The sequence below is a fragment of the Callospermophilus lateralis genome, chromosome 18 (genome assembly GCF_048772815.1).
Source record: "Callospermophilus lateralis isolate mCalLat2 chromosome 18, mCalLat2.hap1, whole genome shotgun sequence".
Lineage (NCBI taxonomy): Eukaryota > Metazoa > Chordata > Mammalia > Rodentia > Sciuridae > Callospermophilus > Callospermophilus lateralis.
Genome location: NC_135322.1, coordinates 63389682 through 63410249, shown reverse-complemented (window position 1 = coordinate 63410249; position 20568 = coordinate 63389682). Strand labels below are relative to the sequence as shown.

The 20568-nt window shown below is 67.1% G+C and overlaps 1 protein-coding gene across 1 annotated transcript in view; it reads right to left on the bottom strand.

The window, feature by feature from the left end:
- The window catches only part of Gse1 (Gse1 coiled-coil protein), a 204452-nt gene extending 190102 nt beyond the window's left edge, over positions 1–14350 (bottom strand). The window contains exon 1 of the mRNA XM_076839249.2: positions 14182–14350. The gene's annotated coding sequence lies outside the window, so the exon portion shown is untranslated. The remainder of the gene's footprint in view (positions 1–14181) is intronic.
- Between the last annotated feature and the right edge of the window lie 6218 nt (positions 14351–20568).

Sequence of the window (20568 nt, the reverse complement as noted above, 5' to 3'; positions counted from 1 at the left end):
CCTGCTGTGGCTTCTCTCGGGGTGGCACTCGCAGGCACCCCAGGAGCCAGCCCGCCCACCCGCCCGTCCGCCTGCCCGCTGCTCTTATTATTTCTGCTGTCTTCCCTGGGGTTCAAGGGTCAAGTGCAAGTCTATTTCCAGGGAGGGGCTCCTGGGCTGTGAGGGGGTCGGGGAGTGACCCTGGGAAGGGAGGGTGGTCCACAGGACCCCAGGGGCAGGGGCCCCGCGGACAGGAGGACAGGCTGTGCCTCTGCTGACACCGTTCCTCAGGCCACAGCTGCGCAGGTGTCCCTCAGCCAGAGTGGGGCACAGCAGGCGGCCAGCTCGCACCTGGGGTTCCTGGGGCCGCGGGGTTCCGGACACTATCAGCAGAAGGACTCAGAGCCCGGCAGGGGAGAGGCTGGCAGGGCCCAGCTCTGCCGCCGCCCGGGGGCAGGGGCAGCAGGCTGGACGCGTCCCCTCTCCGCCACCCGCAGCCCAGGGTGGGGCTTGTTGGACACAGGCCTTTGCAGATGTCATCAGGTCAGGGCTGGAGCCAGAGTGTCCTCGCACGAGGGTCTGGGCGGACACGGGGGAGGCCACAGCAGACGGAGGCAGGACCTGAGCCGCGGAGCCCAGGCGGCCTCCTCTGGGCCTGCAGGTGGCTCCCAGGAGACGTGTTTCTGTCCCCTCTGCTCACTTGGTCACCACAGGGACTGCCCCTGAGCCTGGGCTTCCTGGAGGCCCTCTCCACAGGAGGCGGTGCTAAAGCCGGGAGGGACCCGGGACGGCCACACAGCGGCAGGCGTGGGGCCCAGCTGACAGCGTCAACGTCCACCCGGCCCCGCCAGGGAGGCTGGCGCCTCGTCCTGTCAACCCCGGGCGCCGGCGGCCGAGGAGGCCCTGTAATAAAGTGGCTGCTATGGACTCCCGGAGGGCCCGTCCCCTCTGCCCAGCCCGGCCAGGCCTGTCATTCTGCCAGGTCCACATCTCCAAAGTGCAGACACAGGACGTGATGTCCTAACACAGCAACCTCTGCTGCCGGGCACTGGCCGTCAGGACCGCCAGGCAGCTGTCTCAGCTCCCCAGGTGGCTGCCCAGGTGGCGGGAGGGCACAGGCCAGGTGGGGGTGCTGGCCTTGGACCTCACCCCACTGAAGAAGCCCGAGCAGTAAACCAAAGGCGAGGGTGAAAGTGGAGCCGAGATCTCCCTTGTTCCCAAGTTCCCTCCCGGTCACGGGCCACAGCTGACCCCAACCTGTCACCCTGTCCATGGCGGGATGCGGAGGTGGACTTGCCGGCCCACCCAGGTGGGGTGCCCCCGCCCCAGGAGGGAAGCTGCACCTGACCTGCATCAGGAAGCACAGGACCAGGCCACCTCTTGCTGGTCCCGGGAATGGTGTCACCTGCCTGTGACAGTGGAGCCCTGACTGTGGCCTCACGAGCTGCAGGCAGCATGTATTTACTGAGCACCTACTGTATGCCAGCCACCGCCCCAGGTTCTGGGGACACAGAGGTAAGCGTGGGAAGGGGCACCTCCCGGCCCGTCTGAGGTGGTCTCGCGGGGCCCGAGCTCGGCTGCGGGGGCTCGGCGGGTGCCCCCCGGCTGCTGCAGGCCTCGGCGTCCCCCGGGGAAGCAGCAGAGAGCCGGCTCCCAGGGCTGATGAGAGCGCCGTCCACGAGGGCGAGGCCGGCCTCCCGCCGCGGCTCAGCTGGGAGAGCGTGAGACCCTCCTGTGTGGGGGTGGCCGGGACAGCAAGGGTGTGAGGGTAGAAGGGAAGCAGAGCCCCGAACGGCCAGGTCTGCAGCCCGCTGGCCCCCTGGACGCGGGGACCACGGCGTCTCCCCAGCCTGGGGACCCGCTCATCCAGGGAGCTCCCAAGGGTGGCCGGTGCCCCCAGGCTGTCTCGGTCCTCTCCCAGCACCCAGCTGGAGCCTCAGGGCCTGGAGGGCCGTTTTGGTCAGCAAGGGTCACTCATGGCTCGGGTTATCTAGGGACAGCTGTCTGGGGACAAATCTCTACTTGCTTGAGTTGAGATACCGGTGCCCTTTAACCCACCCTGACCCAGGGCCACCCCCTTCTACTCTCCCTGCACCAGTGGTCAGAACCGGGCCGTCCCCAGGCCGCAGCCCATCCAAACCCGTCTCCTCCCCTCCCCCCGCCTGCCCACATCTGGACGTCCACCGCCCTCCCTCCCCTCACCCCTTCCAGCCTCGGTTACTGAGCAACTGCCGCCAGCCAGGCCCCTCCCTCACTCTGAGGACACACATGAACAGGACAGTGGGGTGCGGCCTCCCCGGGCCGTGGCCCTGGCTCAGGGAGAGAGATTAGAAAAGAGTAGAAGAAACTCAACCAACAAGATGGTTTGGGGCAGGCAACGTCCAGTCCAGGAAGAAAACAAATCAGGGCCACTCAGTGGGAGGGGCTCCATGGGGGAGGGCGACAGGTGCCAAGGCCCCAGGGCAGGGCCTCAGCCAGCGAGGGAGGCCGGTGAAGGAGGGAGGCCCGGCACCGTGACAGAGGGGCGGGTCTGGGGGGAACCAGGACTCTGGGACCCCGTGGGCCTGGAGGCCGAGCCCCAGGAGGGAGCTGGGGAGCTCCTGCCCTCTGCAGGCCAGTGCCCACCGCCCACCGCCCGCCTGCAGGACGCGAGCTTGTGAGCACTCAGCCCCACGTCACCATTGTACAGACGGATACACTGAGGCCCAGAGGGGAAGCACCCCCCAATGTCACCCAGCCAACCCCTGGGAGCCACCCAGAAAACCAGGGTCGAGGACGGCACTGAGGACAGATGGCACCCGATGCTGCCCTGGGCTGGCGCTGGGTCCTAGAGCAGCCTTCCCCTCGTGCAGTGCCTGGGGAAGCCGGCCAGAGGGGGTGCAGGGCCACCCATGCGGGAGCTGACAGGAGGGGGTGGACCTGGCGGTGGGACCCTGTTCCGCTGCATGGGGGCCCGGGGCAGAGGTGCAAGGCCAGGCCTCTGTCAGCCCTGCTGGGCCACTCCCCTGAGCCCGGCCTGGCCAGGGCATGGGGGCCATCTGTGTCACCCACACGGGGAGCAGGTCTCTGAGGGGCGTCCCTCAACCCTGACCAAAGGGCCACTGTCACTGGCCTCGGGAACCAGGCAGGCACGCAGGGTGGCGCCTGCTGTGGGTGCCCTCCCCGAGCTGGGCCCTAAAGGTCCCTCACCAGGTCCAGGGCTGCCCGTCTGTGGCTGCAGCCTCCTGCCCAGAGTCCCCGCCCGTTTCCAGTGGCCCGCGCCTGGCCCCGCTGTCCGCAAGGAGTGATCTACGACCCCATTACCGCGGGGCCTCGGGAGGCGGCAGGATGGATCGCAGGCTCCGCGGACGCAAGAGGCAGAGCCTGCGGGTGAAAAATGGGCCATCAGCCTCGCGGGGCCACGGCCATCCGTCAGCCGCAGGCCTGGCTGAGTAGCACCTGGGGGCGGACACCTCGGCCTCCAGCTCAGCCCGGCTCCAGTGAGACCTCTGGCCTCGCCCAGGGCCCAGAAGCAGCCATCTGCCAGGGGTGGTGGCCCTGACGGGGTCCCCCTCTGGACAACTGTCCCCTGTGAATGGTGACTCTGGCGGTGGGGTCATGTGCTCAGCGCTGAGGGTGTGGGGGGCACCGTGGCCCAGAGGGGGCCCTGCCCGCATGTGTGCCTCCCTCCCTGCCCCAGCCTCCTGCCCCAGCCTCCTGCCCCAGCCTCCTGCCCAGCCTCCTGCCCCAGCCTCCTGCCCCAGCCGAGCCACTGAGGCAGCAGGTCGCCCTGGAGCCCCTGCCCAGGCCTATGTCTGGGCCGGGGTGGCACAGAGGGCCCCGTGTCCCACAGGAGGGGCAGCACAGGGCGCAGGGCGCGTGACGGGGCGGCAGGACTTTCATGACGGGACGCCGTTCCAAGCCCCCCACCTCCCCTTGCCAGAGAGCCCCCAGGGAACAGCAGGGCGCAGGCTTGCCTGGGGCACCGTGGGACCGGCCCCCGTCCCTCTGCTCCCCCGACTGACCCCGCAGGCCTGGCTGATGGCCTGCGGAGCTCACCCACGTCCTGCAGGGGAGGCGTCCGGCACCCAGGGCGCCCAGCCACAGCCCCTGTGGGCCGACGTCCTGTGCAGGTCCAGGCTTGTCAAGAAGGACAAGGAGCCAGCAGGCAGAGGAGGAGGCACGGTGCTAGCAGGCCACCCACGTGGCCTGGTGCCGGGCAGCGGTCAGGGCCCCTGAGCTGCCTGGGGGCTTGGGGTTGGTGCTATCGGCACCGTCTTATAGGTGTGGAAACGAGAGCTCAGAGAGGTTGAGAGGCGGCTTGAGGTCACACAGCAAGTCAGCAGTGGAGTCGGGAGGAAGCCAAGCACTGCCCCTGTGTGTGCAGGACACGGCTCCCGCCACCCTCGCCATCCTCGCCACCCTCACCACCCTCGCCACCACGAAGCCCAGGCTCAGCAGCAGAGGCCCAGAGGGGGTCCCTGAGCCCCAAGTTGGGAGCCTGGCTGCCTTGTGTCCAGGGTGGCACGACCCCCACCCAGTGTGTCCCAGCTGTGGGGGTGGGGGCTGCTGGGCCCCTCAACCTGAGGGCCAGGGGAGGACGCTCCCGAGGCCGTCGCCACCAGGACAGCCGTGCTGAGGCAGAAGGGCTGCCACGCGGCCTGGATCTGAGTCAAAGCTGGGGCAGGTGCGAGCCCACAGGGGACAGCCCAGGATCAGTGACAGCGGCTTCTGGGCCAAGGACGCAACCCCGTGGACCCCATGTGACTATCCCAGAGACCAGTGGTCCACTCTGGCCCCCGCCCCACCAGGGAGAGGTGTGTGGGTCCCTAGGTTCCTGACTCCTGGTACCCAGCCGGGGCCAGTCACCCTGAGGCCCTCTTGGCTCTGCTCCTCTGCAATTAGAGGAAACAGGAAGTGTCCGTTGTGGCTGCCTGCTGAGGAAACCTGAGGTTGGCCAGCGAGCCTGGGGAGCAGGAGTGTCAGAGACAGAGCCGTGTGTGTGTGCGCGTGTGTGAGAGAGAGAGAGAGAACTGTGTGTGAGTACTGTGTGTGAGTACTGTGTGTGAGTACTGTGCAGGTAGTACTGTGCGCAGGACTATGTGCATGTGGTAGTACCATGCGTACTGTGTGATGGGGTGGTAGTGTGCGCATGTGCACAGGGACTATGCCTGAGTCCTGCTCGAGTGTAACAGAGAGTGTGCAGGTGACACTGTGTGTCTGTGCAGGGGGCTGTGGGGGCTGGGGACCCTCCGTATGCAGGGCTCTCTTGCCTGTCGGGGTGCTGGGAGCTGGGGGCCTGTGCAGGCCGAGGAGCGTGAGGTGCTGTGTCCAGGGCTCCAGACGCCCCGCGAGGTCGCAGGTGAGGAGAGCCGGGGCTCTCGTCCGTCGGCTCCGAGTGTCCGCCTCGCCCGGCCCCGTGCTGTGGGGCCTGGCCTGGCCACCCCCCATCCGCAGTCCCAGGCAGGTGCCCCTGCTCTCCAGGCCTCTGCCTTCTGGGGAGGCCAGGGCCAGCTGTTTTCCCTGGGTCCCTCCCGGTGGCTGCAGCGACCCCAGGGCACAATTCTGAGCCCTGCAGGGGGTCCCTGCCTGTCTCTGGAGAACTTGTGACCAGAGCCTCAGGTCTGAGGAGAGATAGCAGATCTTGTCCCCAAGGGCCTGGTGACTGCAGAGCTGTCCCCGCCCCCACCACGGTCAGGGTCAGGGCTGAAGGACTAGGTCATCCGATAAGGCTGGTGTGGAGAGGGACAGGGAGGGACACCGGGCAGGAAGCCCAGCTGCTGGAGGCCACCGGTGCCCAGCCAGGCCCTGCGCCGTGGGCCAGGAGCTAAGCGGCTTGCTGGGAGGTGCCCGGCGGGGGCCCAGGACCTCAGGATGGACGCAGAGAGCAGCGCCAGCCACGACAGGCAGCCAGCTGTGCAGACCCGCAGGAGACCCGAGAGCCCGCCCACTGCCCCGACCGCCTCTCCTGGGCAGCCTCCCGCCGGGCCGACATCCTGGCCCTGACCCTGAGAAGCGGCCACGTCCCCAGGGGAGCGCAGCTGCCCTCCTGGTGCACGTTGTTAGACCGACCCTGCGGCCAGTGTGTCTGGCTGGAACCCTGCTGGGCTCGGGCTCCCTGTCCGCGAGGGGGTGACAGTGCCCTGTCCTTGGGCTGTGTCCTGTTTAAGTGGCACTTGGGAGGGCTACACCTTGGTTATTAAGTGCACAGTGTGACCAGATTCCCCGGCAGGTGTGTGCCAAGAGGCCTGGGAACAGGTGTCCAGGTCACACTGCTCCTGCCTCTTAGGAGGCACCATCCTTGAGGGTCAAAGGTGGCGTGTGACCACCTCCAGCCGCTGGGCAAGACGCGGCTCGGCCACAGTGAGCCCCAGCCAGCCCGGGGGAGCATGGTGTCCACCCCAGCAGCCCCGTGGACCCCGAGCATGTCACACGATTCCACAGTGGCAATGTCCAGAGCAGCGTGTCCCCAGCCTGCGAGCAGGACAGCGGCTGCCAGGGCCTGGGGAGGGGCAGTGACAGTTCTGGGCAGGCTCTTTGACCTGAAGGGGGCCGCCCAGCCCAGGGAGGGCCTGACGCGCTGCGGGCCTCACGGCCTCCTGCAAACTGCGCCTCGATGTCAAGACACCAGGGGACCTCGCCCCACGGACTCCCACAGCCGCGCACCCCCCCCCCCCGGAAACCCACGGTCCCGTGACACAGGGACAGGGAGAAGACCGTCCCCCTCACCCCAGGAGGGCTGGCTGTGTGGCGGGTGATGATCAGGGCTGGCGCCACCCCCGGTGACCATTAACTGGACCTAATTAGTCCAGGGCCACCACACACGAAGCCAACCTGCTGACCTCGTGTCGGTCAGACTGCAGATGGCTGCCACCTGGTGCAGAGCAGACGCCCGAGTCAGGACACCAGCCTGGACCACAGCTGGCCACGGAGGGGGTGGCCCCCAGAGAGCAGAGGCCCCCAGAGAGCAGAGGCCCCCAGAGAGCAGTGGCCCCCAGAGAGCAGAGGCCCCCAGAGAGCAGTGGCCCCCAGAGAGCAGTGGCCCGGGCGTCCTGCTGCCTCACCTTGCCCCCCCCCCAGACCTCGACCCTGCGGCTGCTGCTCCTCACCCCCAGATGGCGGGTGGTCTAGGAGCTCGGAGGACAGCCGTGTCCCTGCAGATGGGGCCTAGAGCCCCCTCATCCCCTCTTTCCCAAGGAGACCTTGGCCACTCTCCTTCACGGCTTGGACTCCAAGTCACAGCGATGTGCCACCTCCTCCCGGCAGCCTCCTGGGCTGTGTCGGCGCTGCGAGGGCAGCTGGAGAGATGGTCACTGAGGACCCCCACCCCTGACGCCACTGCCGCTCGGGGCCATGGGGACGGGACTGTCCATATTGGGATTTCCTGGCCAGCCTTGACCTCATGACGACCCGTCCCCTGGAAAGGGCAGTGCTTCCCGTTCGGGGGCCGGGCACCTGGTGACCTGGACTTGGAAAACAAGCCTGTGGCCACGACACCCCCAGCACCGCACCCCTGGAGCCTCTGCCAGCCTCTGCGTGAGGCAGCCTGGCGTGGACCTGGGAGGCCAGGGGCGGGCAGAGGGCCAGCCGCCAAGGCCACTGTCTCCAGCTGATCCCCTCGCGCCGAGCCAGGGCGGCCACAGAGCAGACAGGCCTCTGGGGCAACGCATTAGACGCACCAGCACACGCACGGACACACGGACAAACACACACACGGACACACCAAGGCGCACACTCACGTGAACAGTTGCTGACACCAGAACCACACCCAGGCACAGCACGGGACACGGACGCTCCCAGCCGTAGACGGACGCACACCTCAGCTGCACGCACTTCTCACCCAGGGACCCGCACAGGTGTGAAGACGCGGGGACACAGGCACACAGCCCCAGGGACGGGCGAGCCCTGATCTGGAACCGCCCCGCAGGGCGGGGGTCCCCAGGCTGCCTGGAGGAGAGCGGGGGGCGCACCCCTCTCTCTGTCCACCCACCACCCCCTTCACTCTGGAAGGTCGCAGGGTGACACCAGGATGGAGCAGGCGGGTCAGCCCACGGCTGCAGGGGCACCAGCACTCACCTCGCCCTCCCAGAGCCCACTTCACAGATGGGGACGGGAGGTGCCAGAGGCTACTCTCCCACCCATCCCTGGCCTCTGTTCTGTCTGACGGGAAGGGACACCCCAGGGCCACAGGCTCCTGGAAGACAGGCCACACACTGCTGGACGGCCCGGGTCGGCCCAGCGGCCCAGATCACAGCACGTCCAGACCCTGGGGAGAGGCCCTGCCCAGCAGGTCCAGGGGCTGAGGGGTGGCCCTGGGCTGCTCGGGGGCCCCGGAGATGCTCCCAAGGACACAGGGAGATGGGGTCCGGGGGGCCTGGGCTCCGGGGGAGGAGGGACGCGGCCAGGGCAGAGTGACAGGAGGCACCACTGTCATCACCACCAGTTCCCCGACCTTGGGGTCTCCCCCAGGAGCCTCCCCGCTGCCCTGCAGGGTCCAGACGCCCAGTCAGACGCCACCTCCTTCCTGCTGCTCTGCCCTTGTCCATCTCAGCCAATCGGGAGACGGCTGGGCCGCGCAGCCTGGGCTGGACTTGGTGGGCAGAGGACCCCCTGCACCAAGGGTGCCCGTGGCTGTTTCCTGGGACACGCGGTTGAGAGGCTGGGGGAGGGGCGGGTCCCCGTCTGGACCTGAGGTGGGTGGACCCGGCCCTGTGACCAGGATGGTGGCCAAGGCCATGGGTGTCCCATCCTGCCGCCTGCTGGGCAAAGGCCAGACTGCACCCTGAGCCTCCTGGGGTCAGCACTGGGACCAAGGTCCCTGCCCGGGTGGACACTGGATGGCCAGCTTGGCCACCTCCCAGGGGCAGGGCCAAAGGCCCTGAGAAGAGGCTGCAACTGGGCAGGAGAGCCGGGGCTCAGTGAATGACCGTCCCACTGGTCACCAGGCTGCCGGCTCTTTAGCCACGGGCAGGGACCCCACACCCACGGGCCAGTGACGCAGCCTGCAGAGCCCAGCGGGGGCCATTAGCGCTCAGCTCAATGAACGGACTAGTCCCCGAGCCCAGGGACATGTCACCTGATGGCACAGAAGCTCTGCAGGCGTGATCGGCTCAGGCCCTGAACTAGGGACAGCATCCTGCATGAGCCCCTGGGGTCCCCTGGAGCCACGGGCACCAACGACAGGGAGGGCAGAGCCAGAAGGTGCAGCCATCAGACAGGGCCACCAGCCAGGGACCATGACAGCCTCGGGAAGCAGACCCCACCCTGAGCCCCAGGAGGAGCTGCCCGGGACACCCCGGTCCAGGCAGGCCACCCCAGGTCTCAACCTGCACAGCCACAAGAGGCGTTTGGCCGGGTGTGGGGGCGCATGCGTGTAATCCAGCTCGGAGGCTGAGGCAGGAGGAGCAGGCTCAAAGCCAGCCTCAGCGACGGCGAGTCCCGGTCTCTAAATAATCTACAAGATAGGGCTGGGGTGGGGCTCAGTGGGCGGGTGCCCTGGGTTCGATCCTCGGTGCCAGAGAGAGAGAGAGAGAAGGGGGGTTGGGGCTTCTGTTTGGGGCCACTAAGGTCAGGGACGGATAGCGGCAGGACCGCGGGGGGGGGGGGTGGGCACGACTCCCAGGCTCGCACACAGAGCCGCCCGAGGACGGCCTCTCTGGAGCTGTATTCAGGGATCTCACAGCCTCTCCTCAGAGTCCTTGTCCCAGGGAAGACAGGAGCAGCTCTCAAGGTGACCTTGGAGTGTCCACAAACCCCCAGGAGGCAGGAGCTGCTGGGCCGCGGCTGTGCGCAGGCATCCCGGGGTCTCCTGTCCAACAGGCGGAGGTGCCCCTGCCCTGCCCACCCCCCCCCCACCCCCCCCCCGGGTCTCAGAACTCTCCCAGCACCAAAAGCTCTACCCAGACCTGCTGGACGCTGACCGGCTCAGGCCTGGAGGGGAGGAATGTTCTGGAATGCAGGAAGGACCCACCTGGACATCAGTCCTCAGCAGGGAAACACGAGAAGACACACCCAGGCCTCAGTCCTCCGTCTCCCCTCCCTGGGCCAGGTCCCAGCCCCAGAGGACTTCAAAGCTTGTATTCACTCAACAGAAGTTTGCTGAGTGCCTACTATGTGCACGGTGCCAGGCACTAAGGGATAAAGGGCACGGTGAGCACAGCCTGAGCCGAGGAGGGGTGGTGAGTGGGCGCAGCTGCCCCAGGGCCTTGGCACTTGCTCCTGCCTCCCGGTGCCCCTCCAGCAAAGCCCCATGGCAGCCCTCAGAGCCACGCCCTCGCCTCCCCCTCCTGCCCTGCTGGCCCTTCTCTGTGGCCCATTTCCCTGCTCCTGTGCCACGCCCCGGGCCACAGTAGATGCTCAATGTACACTGTGAACAGTGCACACGAGACGCAGCGTGGAGGCCAGATGGACGAGCGGACGGGCCACTACACCCTGGTGGGGGACGCATGCAGACGGTTTTCAGACGGGGCCTGCTCCAAGCTGGTGGCCGCGAGTGAGAGCTGGTGTGGCCACAGCAGGTCACAGTCATGCTCCTCCGCACTCACACCGCCATGAGGCCAACCTGATGACCCCGGTCACCTGGCGCGTACTGCTCAGCTGGGTCAGGGCGTGCAGGGCGTGGGTGGTAGAGGCCACAGCCAGGGTGTCCTGGGCCCGCAGGATGCCCCAGAATGGTCACTTCTGTGGTTCTGCCAATCCTAACTTTTCCACCCAAACCTTGGTCACCAGCTTAGGTGGAAGGAGAGGCAGGTCCCGGTGACCAGACCTCTGGGGTGACGCTGCCTTGTTCTCCCCACTGCCCAAATGCAGTGCTCGTTTCATGAAAGTGGACCCCAGTGGCAGGCAGACAGCCGTGGCCGCAGAGCTGACCAGGAGGGTGACCCTGGAGGGGCAGGAGCAACCGCGCGGGAGGGTCTCTGCCCCTCCTGGGTCCCTGGTGCACACCACAACTGCTCCTGCCCTGGCGTGCGAGCCGCGCTCCCAGGGCTACGAGGCGGTCCCAGGAGGACCAGGCAGGCTCCAGGGAGGGATGGAGACTGCCTGGAGCCAAGGCGGTCACGCAGCTCGAGGGGTTGGGGCAGCTCCGCTGGGCACTGGGCAGAGGCTCCCGGGTGCCTGGTGTCCAGCTGCGGCCTGCAGGACTCCTCGAGGCCCAGCCAAGCTCCTGGGCGCGTCCTGCCTTCCTGGCGATGGGGGCTCCACCTCTGGCAGGAGCCCGTCTGCCCAACAGACAGACGGCAGCCTGACTCGACGGTGCCTGGGGACAGCGGGTCGGCCTCTGACCCCAGAGCCCCCAGAGAACCGGTGCGTGTCCTGTGGCACCAACAGCTCGTGGCGCTCGGTCCCCACAGCCACAGGACGGGGCAGGCCCTCTCCTGAGCAGCCCCGCGGGGTGAAGAGCCAGGACCCGGGAGGGTCATCAGGCTGCCCAGCGGCGGAAGGAGGGTGCAGGGCCTCCCCTGCCCACCTCCGCCCAGCCAGGGGCAGCCCTCCCCGGGTGGCCGGCCGAGGGCTGCTGGCAGCCAGGACCCGTGGGAGGGCCAAGGCCCGGCCTGCGAAGCCGCCCAGCTGGCAGGACACATTCGGACGTCTCTCCTCTGGCCGCCAACCCCCTCCCGGCTCTGCTGAGTCCCCTCCGGGAGCACACGCCGGCCACAGCTGCCCTGGGGACGCGGAGAAGAGCCCCCACCCTCCGCAGAGCCAGCAGGGTAGAGGCCAGGCCTGGCAGCCGGCACGCAGCACAGAGCCCAGTTCCGTTTGGCTGGCACTGCCACCTGACCCCAGGCCTGGCCCAGGGGAAGGGAGGAGCCCGGGGTCACAGGGCTGTGACAGACATGCCCCAAGCCGCCCGGCCGTCTGCCCCTCTCCAAGCTCTAACCTCCAACTGACCACTCCAGATGCTGGGCACAGCTCCAGCAGGACATCAAGGGCTTGTGTGGCACAATCCCAGGGCCACCACTCTGGAGCAACAAGGCCACCCCATGGGCATACGAGAGGCACATCTGCTGGAAGGATGGTGCACACTGGGGTTGAGCAGTGCACGGCCTGTACAACCTCGAGTGGCAGCTGATGATCCAGCATAGTGCTCACCCCTTGTCACCAACCCACGGGAGGACGAGGACCTTATGCTCAGTGCGCCTCTTCTAAGTCGAGCAGCTGAGCCCTGGGGAGCCCTGTAGCTCGCGAAGGCTCCATGACTAGGAGCTTGGACCCGGGTCTCAGACCCCGAGCCACCCCTCCATCACCCAGCAACGTGCTCCTCCCCCCAGAAGGCTGGGGACTGTGCAGCCTGCGCCAGCACCGGGTGGCAGATCAGGAGCACCCTGAGCCTGAGCCTGAGCCTGAGCCTGAGCCCGAGCCTGAGCGTGGGACAGGACTTTACTCCACCGAGGCTAGCGGTCAGGAAGAGCTGACCTGAGAGCTGCAGCCGGGAGGCCTCTAGCACCCTCCACCCGGGGAACATCAGATCAGCCAGGTTTCAGGCTGCACCCGTCACGGGGACCGTGCTCCTGGGGTCCCCGGGACCTCCACAGGACAGCAGAGGCCTCCCAAATGCAGGCCCCAGGCAGGGAGGGCCGGCCCCACCCTGGACACAGGGACAACCCCTTTGACCACCGTGTCCAAGTCTGATGAGCCCTGGGGCCCGGGGGATCTCAGTGGGCAGAATCCAGCCGTCCACAGACTCGCTGCTGCCATCTCCCCGGGGCAGCTGCCTCTGGGGACACGAGGTGCCTCTGGGGACATGAGGTGCCGCTGGCCAGGCGTGTCCCTGGGCCATGGCCCTAGCCATGGCCTGGCACAGGGCTCCCAGGATGCCTGTCCTTGCTCCCCTGGTGAGCAGCTGTCCCCACGTACAGGACGTCTGCGGGGAGCCTGGGTCAGACGCACAGCACGTGGTGGGCGTACCCTGACCTGATGGCCGCCGTCCAAGAGGGCCCTGCAGGCCAGTAGCTGGCGGGACCACCGTTGCCAGGGCCAGCGACAGAATCAGTGTCCCTGGCCCTGGCCCTGAGCAGGGGAGAGACAGGGACGCGCCCACCGTGTGCGGCCGTCCCACCTGCGGGTGTGTGCACCTGGAGTCCTGGTGCCCACGCGTGTGTGTGTGTGTGTCTGTGTGTGTGTGTAGGGGTCTGTGGCTGCCTCCACACCCACGTGTCCCCGTGCGACATGAGGGACTCTGTGTGCATGTCCCTGTGCCTGCCGTGTTGGAGACCTGCTCCTGTCCTATGTGCCTGAGTGTGTGTGTCACGTCTGCCCCGTGTGCCTGGGTGGGGTGCGAGTCTGCACGTGTGCCTGACTTCTGGGCACGTGCCCGTGCATGCGTGTGGGGGTGTGCGGGTTGTGGCGTGTCGTCTCTGTGTATTCCCGTGTGCTCGTCTGTGTGCTGGTGCGTGTGCGTGTGTGTGCGTGCCCCGGGTGTGCACCTGTGCCAGTGTCCCCTCCCCGTGTCTGGACCTGCTTGTCCCCGCGCCGCCCCCTCCCAGCTGGCTGTGCACAGCTGGCCCTGGGGCTGTGTCTGCTGCCCCCGGAGGCGAGGTGGCAGGTGTGTGATAAGCCATTAGTCACTGTCACGTTTCCCAGCAGCCGCGGCCGCCCCTGGCAGGGCCTGGCTGGGGGACATTCTTGGCGGCTCTCGGCTGGGAAGCTGCCCCCAGGCTGGGCGCAGGCTGATGAGGAGCAGCTGGCAGACGGGGCAAGTGCCCCTGGCCCACCCCGCTGGCCCCCACACGCCACAGGGCAGGGGGCTCCTGGCCAGCTGTTCCCCTGCTGGCCCGGCCTCCCGGGGGCCCCGGAAGGGACGCGCAAGCCCGACCCCACAGCCTCTGCACCCCCCCAGCGCCCCAGACTCCCTGGACACCTCCTGCAGGCTCCAGGGGGAGGCAGCTGCCCCTGGACCCCGGGCCCCAGGGCACGAGCTCGTTCACAGCCAACTCAGAAGGGAGCCCACGGCTCAGGGAGGTCGAGAGGACACTCACAAAAGCGGACGGCACCAGGTACAGGGCAGCAGCGGCCGCAGACCGAGGCCGGGCACCACCTGGACACGAAGCCCAGGACCAGGGCTTTTGACTAAACACCAAAGACACGAAGACAGGAGCAGGCCACGTAGGGAGGCCGTGTCCAGGGACACAGAGGACGCTAGTGCAGCCGGGCTAGTGGCCTCTGGCCCCCAGCCTGCAGGACAGCTGTCCAGAACCCAGAGAAATGAGACGAGCCGGCGCCTACCTGTGCCAGTGAGGTCTGGTCTGTCCCCGTCCCGGCCACTCGGTGGCCCCTGTGCTGGCCTCAGCTCCTGGGTGGGCCTGGGGCCTCTGGGCAGGCTCTCCTCGGGGGGGCCCGGCCGCGGCTCCGGCTCGCGGGCAGGAGGGCGGACAGCTGCGGATGCCTCCAGAGACGCAGAGGTGACCTGTGAGGAAAGGAGAGGACAGGGTGAGCGCCCGCCGGCCAGTCCACCTGGAGGTACGGAGGGAAGGGCCCGGCTGTGGCACCCTCCCCGTGGCCGGGCCTTCGTGGTCAGGGGGCTTGGCGGCTCAGAAACCTAGAGTGAGCATCTGCCAGCCCGGGACCCCAGGCTGGACACTAGGCCACCCACGGGAAACGTCACCCCCAGCGGGCAGTGGCAGCCATACTGGAGAGCGCTTGGAGGGAGCCTGTGGGCGACCTCACGCAGCCCGTCCCCTGGGTGACAGGGACGGGCACGTCGCGTGCCTTGCCAGGGAGTGGTCAGGGCCTGGCTGACAGCCCCAGTGCCACCTCAGCTGCACCCTGAGCATCTGGGGATGTCCCTTCTCGGACGCCCAGGGCTCAGCTGGGTGTGTCCCCCTCTCACCAAGCACATGGAGACTCTGGTCAGGGGGGACAGGAGGGACACTGAACCTTCCAGGAGAATGGAGAGGGTAGCACCCGGCTGTTCCACTTCCTGGTGGTCAGTTTGAGGCCTGACCACCTGCTTCAGGCCAGAGCTCACCTCACCTCTATCAGAGGCGCTAGGTGTTCCTAGGTCCCTGTGTCAAGGGACAGGGGACACAGGGCATGGGGGTGCCCGGGGGACCAGGCAGCCTGCACCTCGGCACTTCTGTGGGACTGCAAAGATCAGCCCCGCACTGTGCCACGTGTGGCCCACGGGGACCCAGTCCACCTCGGGGATACCCAGTCCACCTCGGGGCACCCAGTCCACCTCGGGGACACCCAGTCCACCTCGATGCACCCAGAAGAGCTGGGCCCTGGGATCCGTGTCCTTGAGGAGAGAGACGTGGTGCCCAAGACTGCCAGGGGTCCCTGCCCACGGCTGTGTGTGGACCTCAGCAATGACTGCCCACTAGTGCGTCCAGCTGTGAGGACACCCCGTCCTCACCGACACCCACAGAGGCCGCCTGTCTCCCCAGCCCCCACCCGTTGGATGCTGTTAAAAATCGTGGTCACACACCCGCACCACGTTCACCAGCTTGACCTCGTTTTTGCCGTTCTGGGGATTGAACCCGGGGCCAGTGCGCTGGGCCAGCGCCGGGCCAGTGCTCCTCCACTGAGCCACAACCCAGCCCCTCTTATTTTGAGACAAGGTTCTGCTAAGTTGCTGAGGCTGGCCTCAAACTTGTGATCCTCCTGCCTCAGCCTCCCCAGTCACTGGGATCACAGGTGTGGCCACTGTGCCCAGCCAGGCAGACCATCTTCAAGTGCCCGGTTCATTTGCTTATTTTCAGTGTTGTACTATCCCCCGTCCATCTCCAGAACCTTCTCCTGACCCCAGAAGGAATCTCTCCCCATTAAAGGACCCTACTCCTCCCCACACCTGTTATCGCCCTCCCACGGTCACAGCCCGTCTGTCCCTGTTATCACCCTCCCACGGTCACAGCCCCGTCTGTCCCCTTCTCGGGTGGGGGAAACCGAGGCTGGGGGCAGCAGTCGGAGGCCAGACCCCATCAGGGCAGGGGGGCAGGGAGCTTCAGAGCTGGGTGGTGGCCGGCTCCTGCCGGGCGCGGGGCCAGCTGAGCGCTGCCAGGTGGGGCTGGGGCCACTGAGCTGCGGGGTGGTGACCCTCCTCCTGGTGACGAGCTGCAGAGACAGCTTGGCTGCGGGAAGCAGCTTGATGCTGATCCCATGTTTTTTCAGGGATTAGTGCCATAAAACCCAAGCGCCTGAGCGGCCGCCGGTCAGGACTCCTCGGCCAGAGGCCCCACGGGCCCCACGGCGCGAGACTATAAATTTACCGTTTGTTTCCTGGAAGCTTTGATTTATGGGATCCATATGGTGACTGCCCAGACCACAGCCCTGCAAATCCCGCGGCGGGGGCCGGCGGCCCGGGCGGGGCACCCCGTGCTCGGGTCAGGGTGGGCCGCAGGGTGGCGGGGCCTGAGCCCCTGCAGACATGCCCCCCACGTCCCCCCGCAGAGACCTGGCTGCTTCCCGCCTGGCCCTGGGTCATCTTGGGGACTCCTTCCAGGGGGGCGCTAAAGGAAACCAGGCACAGGCTGCCGCATCCTGATGCGTCCCAGGACGGCTGGACCGGCCAGCGGGAGCGTTGGAGGTCAGTCAGGCGCTCATGCAAGCCCCTGGGTGGTCCGGACCCTGCCTGTCCTGCTTCCCTCCTGAGCCGAGGGGCCAGGTCCTGCTGGGAGTGGGCAGCGGTGGGACCTTGTGGGGTGGCAATGTCCCCTGGAGGAGCCCTGGTGGGAATCGGCCAGCATGGTGTGGTCAGGAGCTGCCCGGCGCCCAGGTCAGCTCTAGGCCCAGCAGCCAATGGGAGCAAGAGTCCCTGAGACCCACAGTCCACCCTCCGAGGCTCCCTAGCCACGAGGGTGCAGAGTGACCGGCACCTGGCTCAGCTGTCCGGGGCCTCAACAGTGAGGCAGAGGAGGGGCGTGGCTGTGGGCAGAGGGCAGCAGGGGAGAGCCCGGGGTGCGAGACCCCCGGGAGCAGGAGGCCGGCGGGCTTCCCCAGCAGCGGATCAACAAGGTCTTCAAGGGAGGTCGGGCTTGGAAGAGAGGAGGGCCAGGAGGGGGACAGGCCGACTCAGGAGGCCACGGGCCGTCGTCCCACAGACAAGGAGCCCAGCGTGCCACGGAGTCCCGTTGGTGCTGCCCAGGTGGGCAGGCGGGCCCTCCCCAGGGGCCCACAGACCAGTTTGAGGCCTGACCACCCCGGAGGCAGCAGGGCGAGCCGTGGCCAGTGCAGGGCTCCACGCAGGGATGGCAGGTGTGCGCCCAGGGCCGCCAGCCCTGCCGCGGGCCCAGACAGTGAGTCCTGGCGGCCGAGGGAGGAGGCAGCTGGTTCTCTCCTGGCTGAGCCCCCATGGAGGCTGTGGCCGGCTGCCGCCTTGGTCTGCAGCGGGGGAGGCCCTGGGCAGAAGGCCCGCCCAGCAGCGACTGTGAGCGCGGTCGGCATAGAGGCCAGCACGCCACTCACCCAGCCCCAGAGCTCCCACTGCACCTGGCCCTGCGGGTCCCTGGCACCTTGTCTGTTGTGCCCTGGGTGGTTGACACAGGACGAACCAGTCCCTCCTCGGGGCCAGCTCACCCAGGACTCCAGAGGAACTCGGGGCAGTATCAACACACAGGCGTGGCCACCGCCACGGGGTCAGGGAGGGGGAAGACGACGGTTCTCAGCCAGGGACACGAGCCGAGGCCAGAGCCCACACACGGATGGCCAGTCACGGTCCCCAATGAGGACAAGCAGCTCGTGGCCAGGGTCGGCCAAGGCCTGTCTCCACTTAAGGTGTGTGAGGGTTAGTGAACACCTACTGTGTGCTGTGCTGGGGTTGCTGGTGGTTATGAACACCTACTGTGTGCTGTGCTGGGGTGGCTGGTGGTTATGAACACCTACTGTGTGCTGTGCTGGGGTGGCTGGTGGTTAGTGAACACCTACTGTGTGCTGGGCCCTGTTCAAGGCCCGGGTACCTGGCAGGGGACTCACTCTGGCCTAGATTCTCAGCTCTGACTTTGGGGCCAGCTGTCCTCGTCCCCTCCTGGGGAGCCGGGAAACCATGCCTTAAAGAGCTGCCTCGGGGCCCACGCAGGCCCGGCTTTGAGCGAGTGGCTGCAGAAATGCCACCAGGCTGCTTGGGCACCACGGGCAGCGGGTGGGTTCCCAGGCTCCTCGGGATAAAGGGGACCCTCGGCCGCCCGCTGGCTGCCCGCCAGGACCTGTGCTCTGGGGTCTCCTGCAGGGCTGCTGAGTGAGCAGGGAGAGCCAGGGCGCCACAACCCGCCCCGAGGGCACGCCGTGACTTCTGGGGACCCGGTTTTACCTAATTGAGTTGATCCCCTGCGAGGCCCTGAGCCTGGGGACCCGGGGCTACATTTTATTGAGATGGAACCCTCACCCTCCGATCCGTCCACTTCTTCTTTTTCTGCAGTGCCGCGGAGTCAAGCCCAGGGCCCACTGTCCATTTAAGTCGTGCACATCCAGAGTCGGGCCACCTTGCCTCAGTCACTTCAGCACATTCACCATGTCACAGCCAAGCCCCCGTCCCTGAGAGTCACCCCACCTCCCCGCTCCCCAGCACCCCTGACCCCGTCTGTCCTGTGGAGCACCTGCTGGGGTCGCGCAGGGACCTGGAACCAACTCACAGCCCTTCATGGGGACACTTTCGGTCAGCATCGTTGGTCCAGGCCCATCCGTGCTGCGACACGCGGACCATGGGTTTTAGAGACACGCTTGTTGGAGGACCCAGAGCAGCTGCAGGCCCAGGGGGAGATGCCAGACCCCAGGCCTCAGTTTCCCCTGTGCCACCTGGAGCGTGGACATGGTGCCACCCTCAGGAGGGACGATAGAGGAACTGAGGGAGCCACTCGGCAGCAGCTGGGGGCAAGTGCTGGGGGCCAGTGGAGCGGGCCCAGGGCCCAGGAACAGAATCGAGGGCTGTGTGCTGGGGAGGCTCCGTGACCTGGCCAAGTGGGTCCCCTCGCACAGCTGGGCAGTTCTGTCTCCCGTTGGCAGGGCCCTTCCTAGGCCCCTCTGCCCACTGTTGCTCCGAAGCCCATGACTATCCAGGGTCCCCGAGGCTGATCCAAACAGCCCAAAGCCACAGGACTGTGCTCCCTGACCCGTCCTGTCTTCTGAGGCAGCTCTGGATGGATGCCAGGAAGCTGGCCCTGTGGGCTACACTCCTGAGGCCCTGCTCACCTGTGGGCGGGACTGGGAGCCAATGGGCAAGCTCAACCACTCTGACCCTCAGTCTCTACTTTTGGGAGGGGGGCTACACAAGAGCTCATGCAGTCACCCCAACAGTCCTTCCTTAACTCCCCCTTGCAGAGGGGAGAACTGAGGCACAGAGAAGCCAAGTTGGCTGCCCAAAGTCACTCAGCAGTCAAAGTCAGAGCTGAGAATCTAGGCCAGAGTGAGTCCCCTGCCAGGTACCTGGGCCTTGAACAGGGCCCAGCACACAGTAGGTATTCACTAACCACCAGCCACCCCAGCACAGCACACAGTAGGTGTTCATAACCACCAGCCACCCCAGCACAGCACACAGTAGGTGTTCATAACCACCAGCCACCCCAGCACAGCACACAGTAGGTGTTCACTAACCCCAGCACCACTCACGCTAAGGTGGCGACACAGCCACCTGCCGCCTTCTTGGGCTCAGGCATCTGGGCCACCGGTGGACAACGGGGCAGGTCTGCTGGTGGGCTAGGGCTGGTGGACCTCCTGAGCAAAGCCAGGAAGGGAGAAGGGACAGGAGGGCAGGACCAGGGACGACCTGGCCCGACGGTACACGAGGTCATAGCAGTGATGAGCCAAACGCAGGCAAGACGCCAAGTGCAGAGCGGAGGGCAGCTCCCTCCCCAGGGAGCTGACCAGCGAGGGTGGTGGCCAGGCCAAGGAGCACCTACAGGGTTGCTGGGGCCCTGTCCCTGCTGGCCACTCGCAGGTCACAAGACAGTGACCAGGAAGAGGAGACAAGCCCAGGCCAGCCTTGGTGCCCACCCCACCCCCGTCCTGACGGCCGCAGCCTGCGCTGGAGACCAGCCAAAGGACCCCGTGCTGGACAGCGCCGTGGTCTGTGGGGTGGCGCCCCGTCCTGGCAGAGAAGGCCACAGGAGAGGGGAGCAGGCGGCCCGGGACGGAGCTGCCACCGCAGCGTCCCCGAGAAGCAGACCAGGAAGGGCTGGCGCACGTGCGGCGGCGCCCGGGTAATTGGGAAGTTATTAGATATGGAGTCGACAGGCCCCCAGCAAATGAGTAATCAGGGCTAATTACGCTCCCAGCACACGGTGGCCACGCGGGAGCCGCAGCGCCACATCTGCGCCAGCAATTAGGGCGCTCGGCTGGCGCTCGGCGGGGGGCGCCGTCTGGGCAGGAGCTGCAGCTGGGGACGCTCCTCACCTCGGGGCTGCAGGAGGGGGACACCAGGACTGACCGGCCTGAGGACAACAGAGGCCCGAGACGGCCCGGGGCCAGGACTTGGAGAAGATGGTCTGTCGCCCTGGAGCGGTGGCCGTACCTGTCATCCCCACAAGGCAGGAGCTGGAGGCAGGAGCATGCCAAGTTCAAGGTCGGCCTGGAAACGGGGTGGACCCTGCCTCAGGGTAACACTGAAAGGGGCCTGGGCCCGGGCGAGGCTCAGAGCACTTGGCTCACAGGTGGGAGGCACCGGCCTCCATCCTCAGCTCCTCA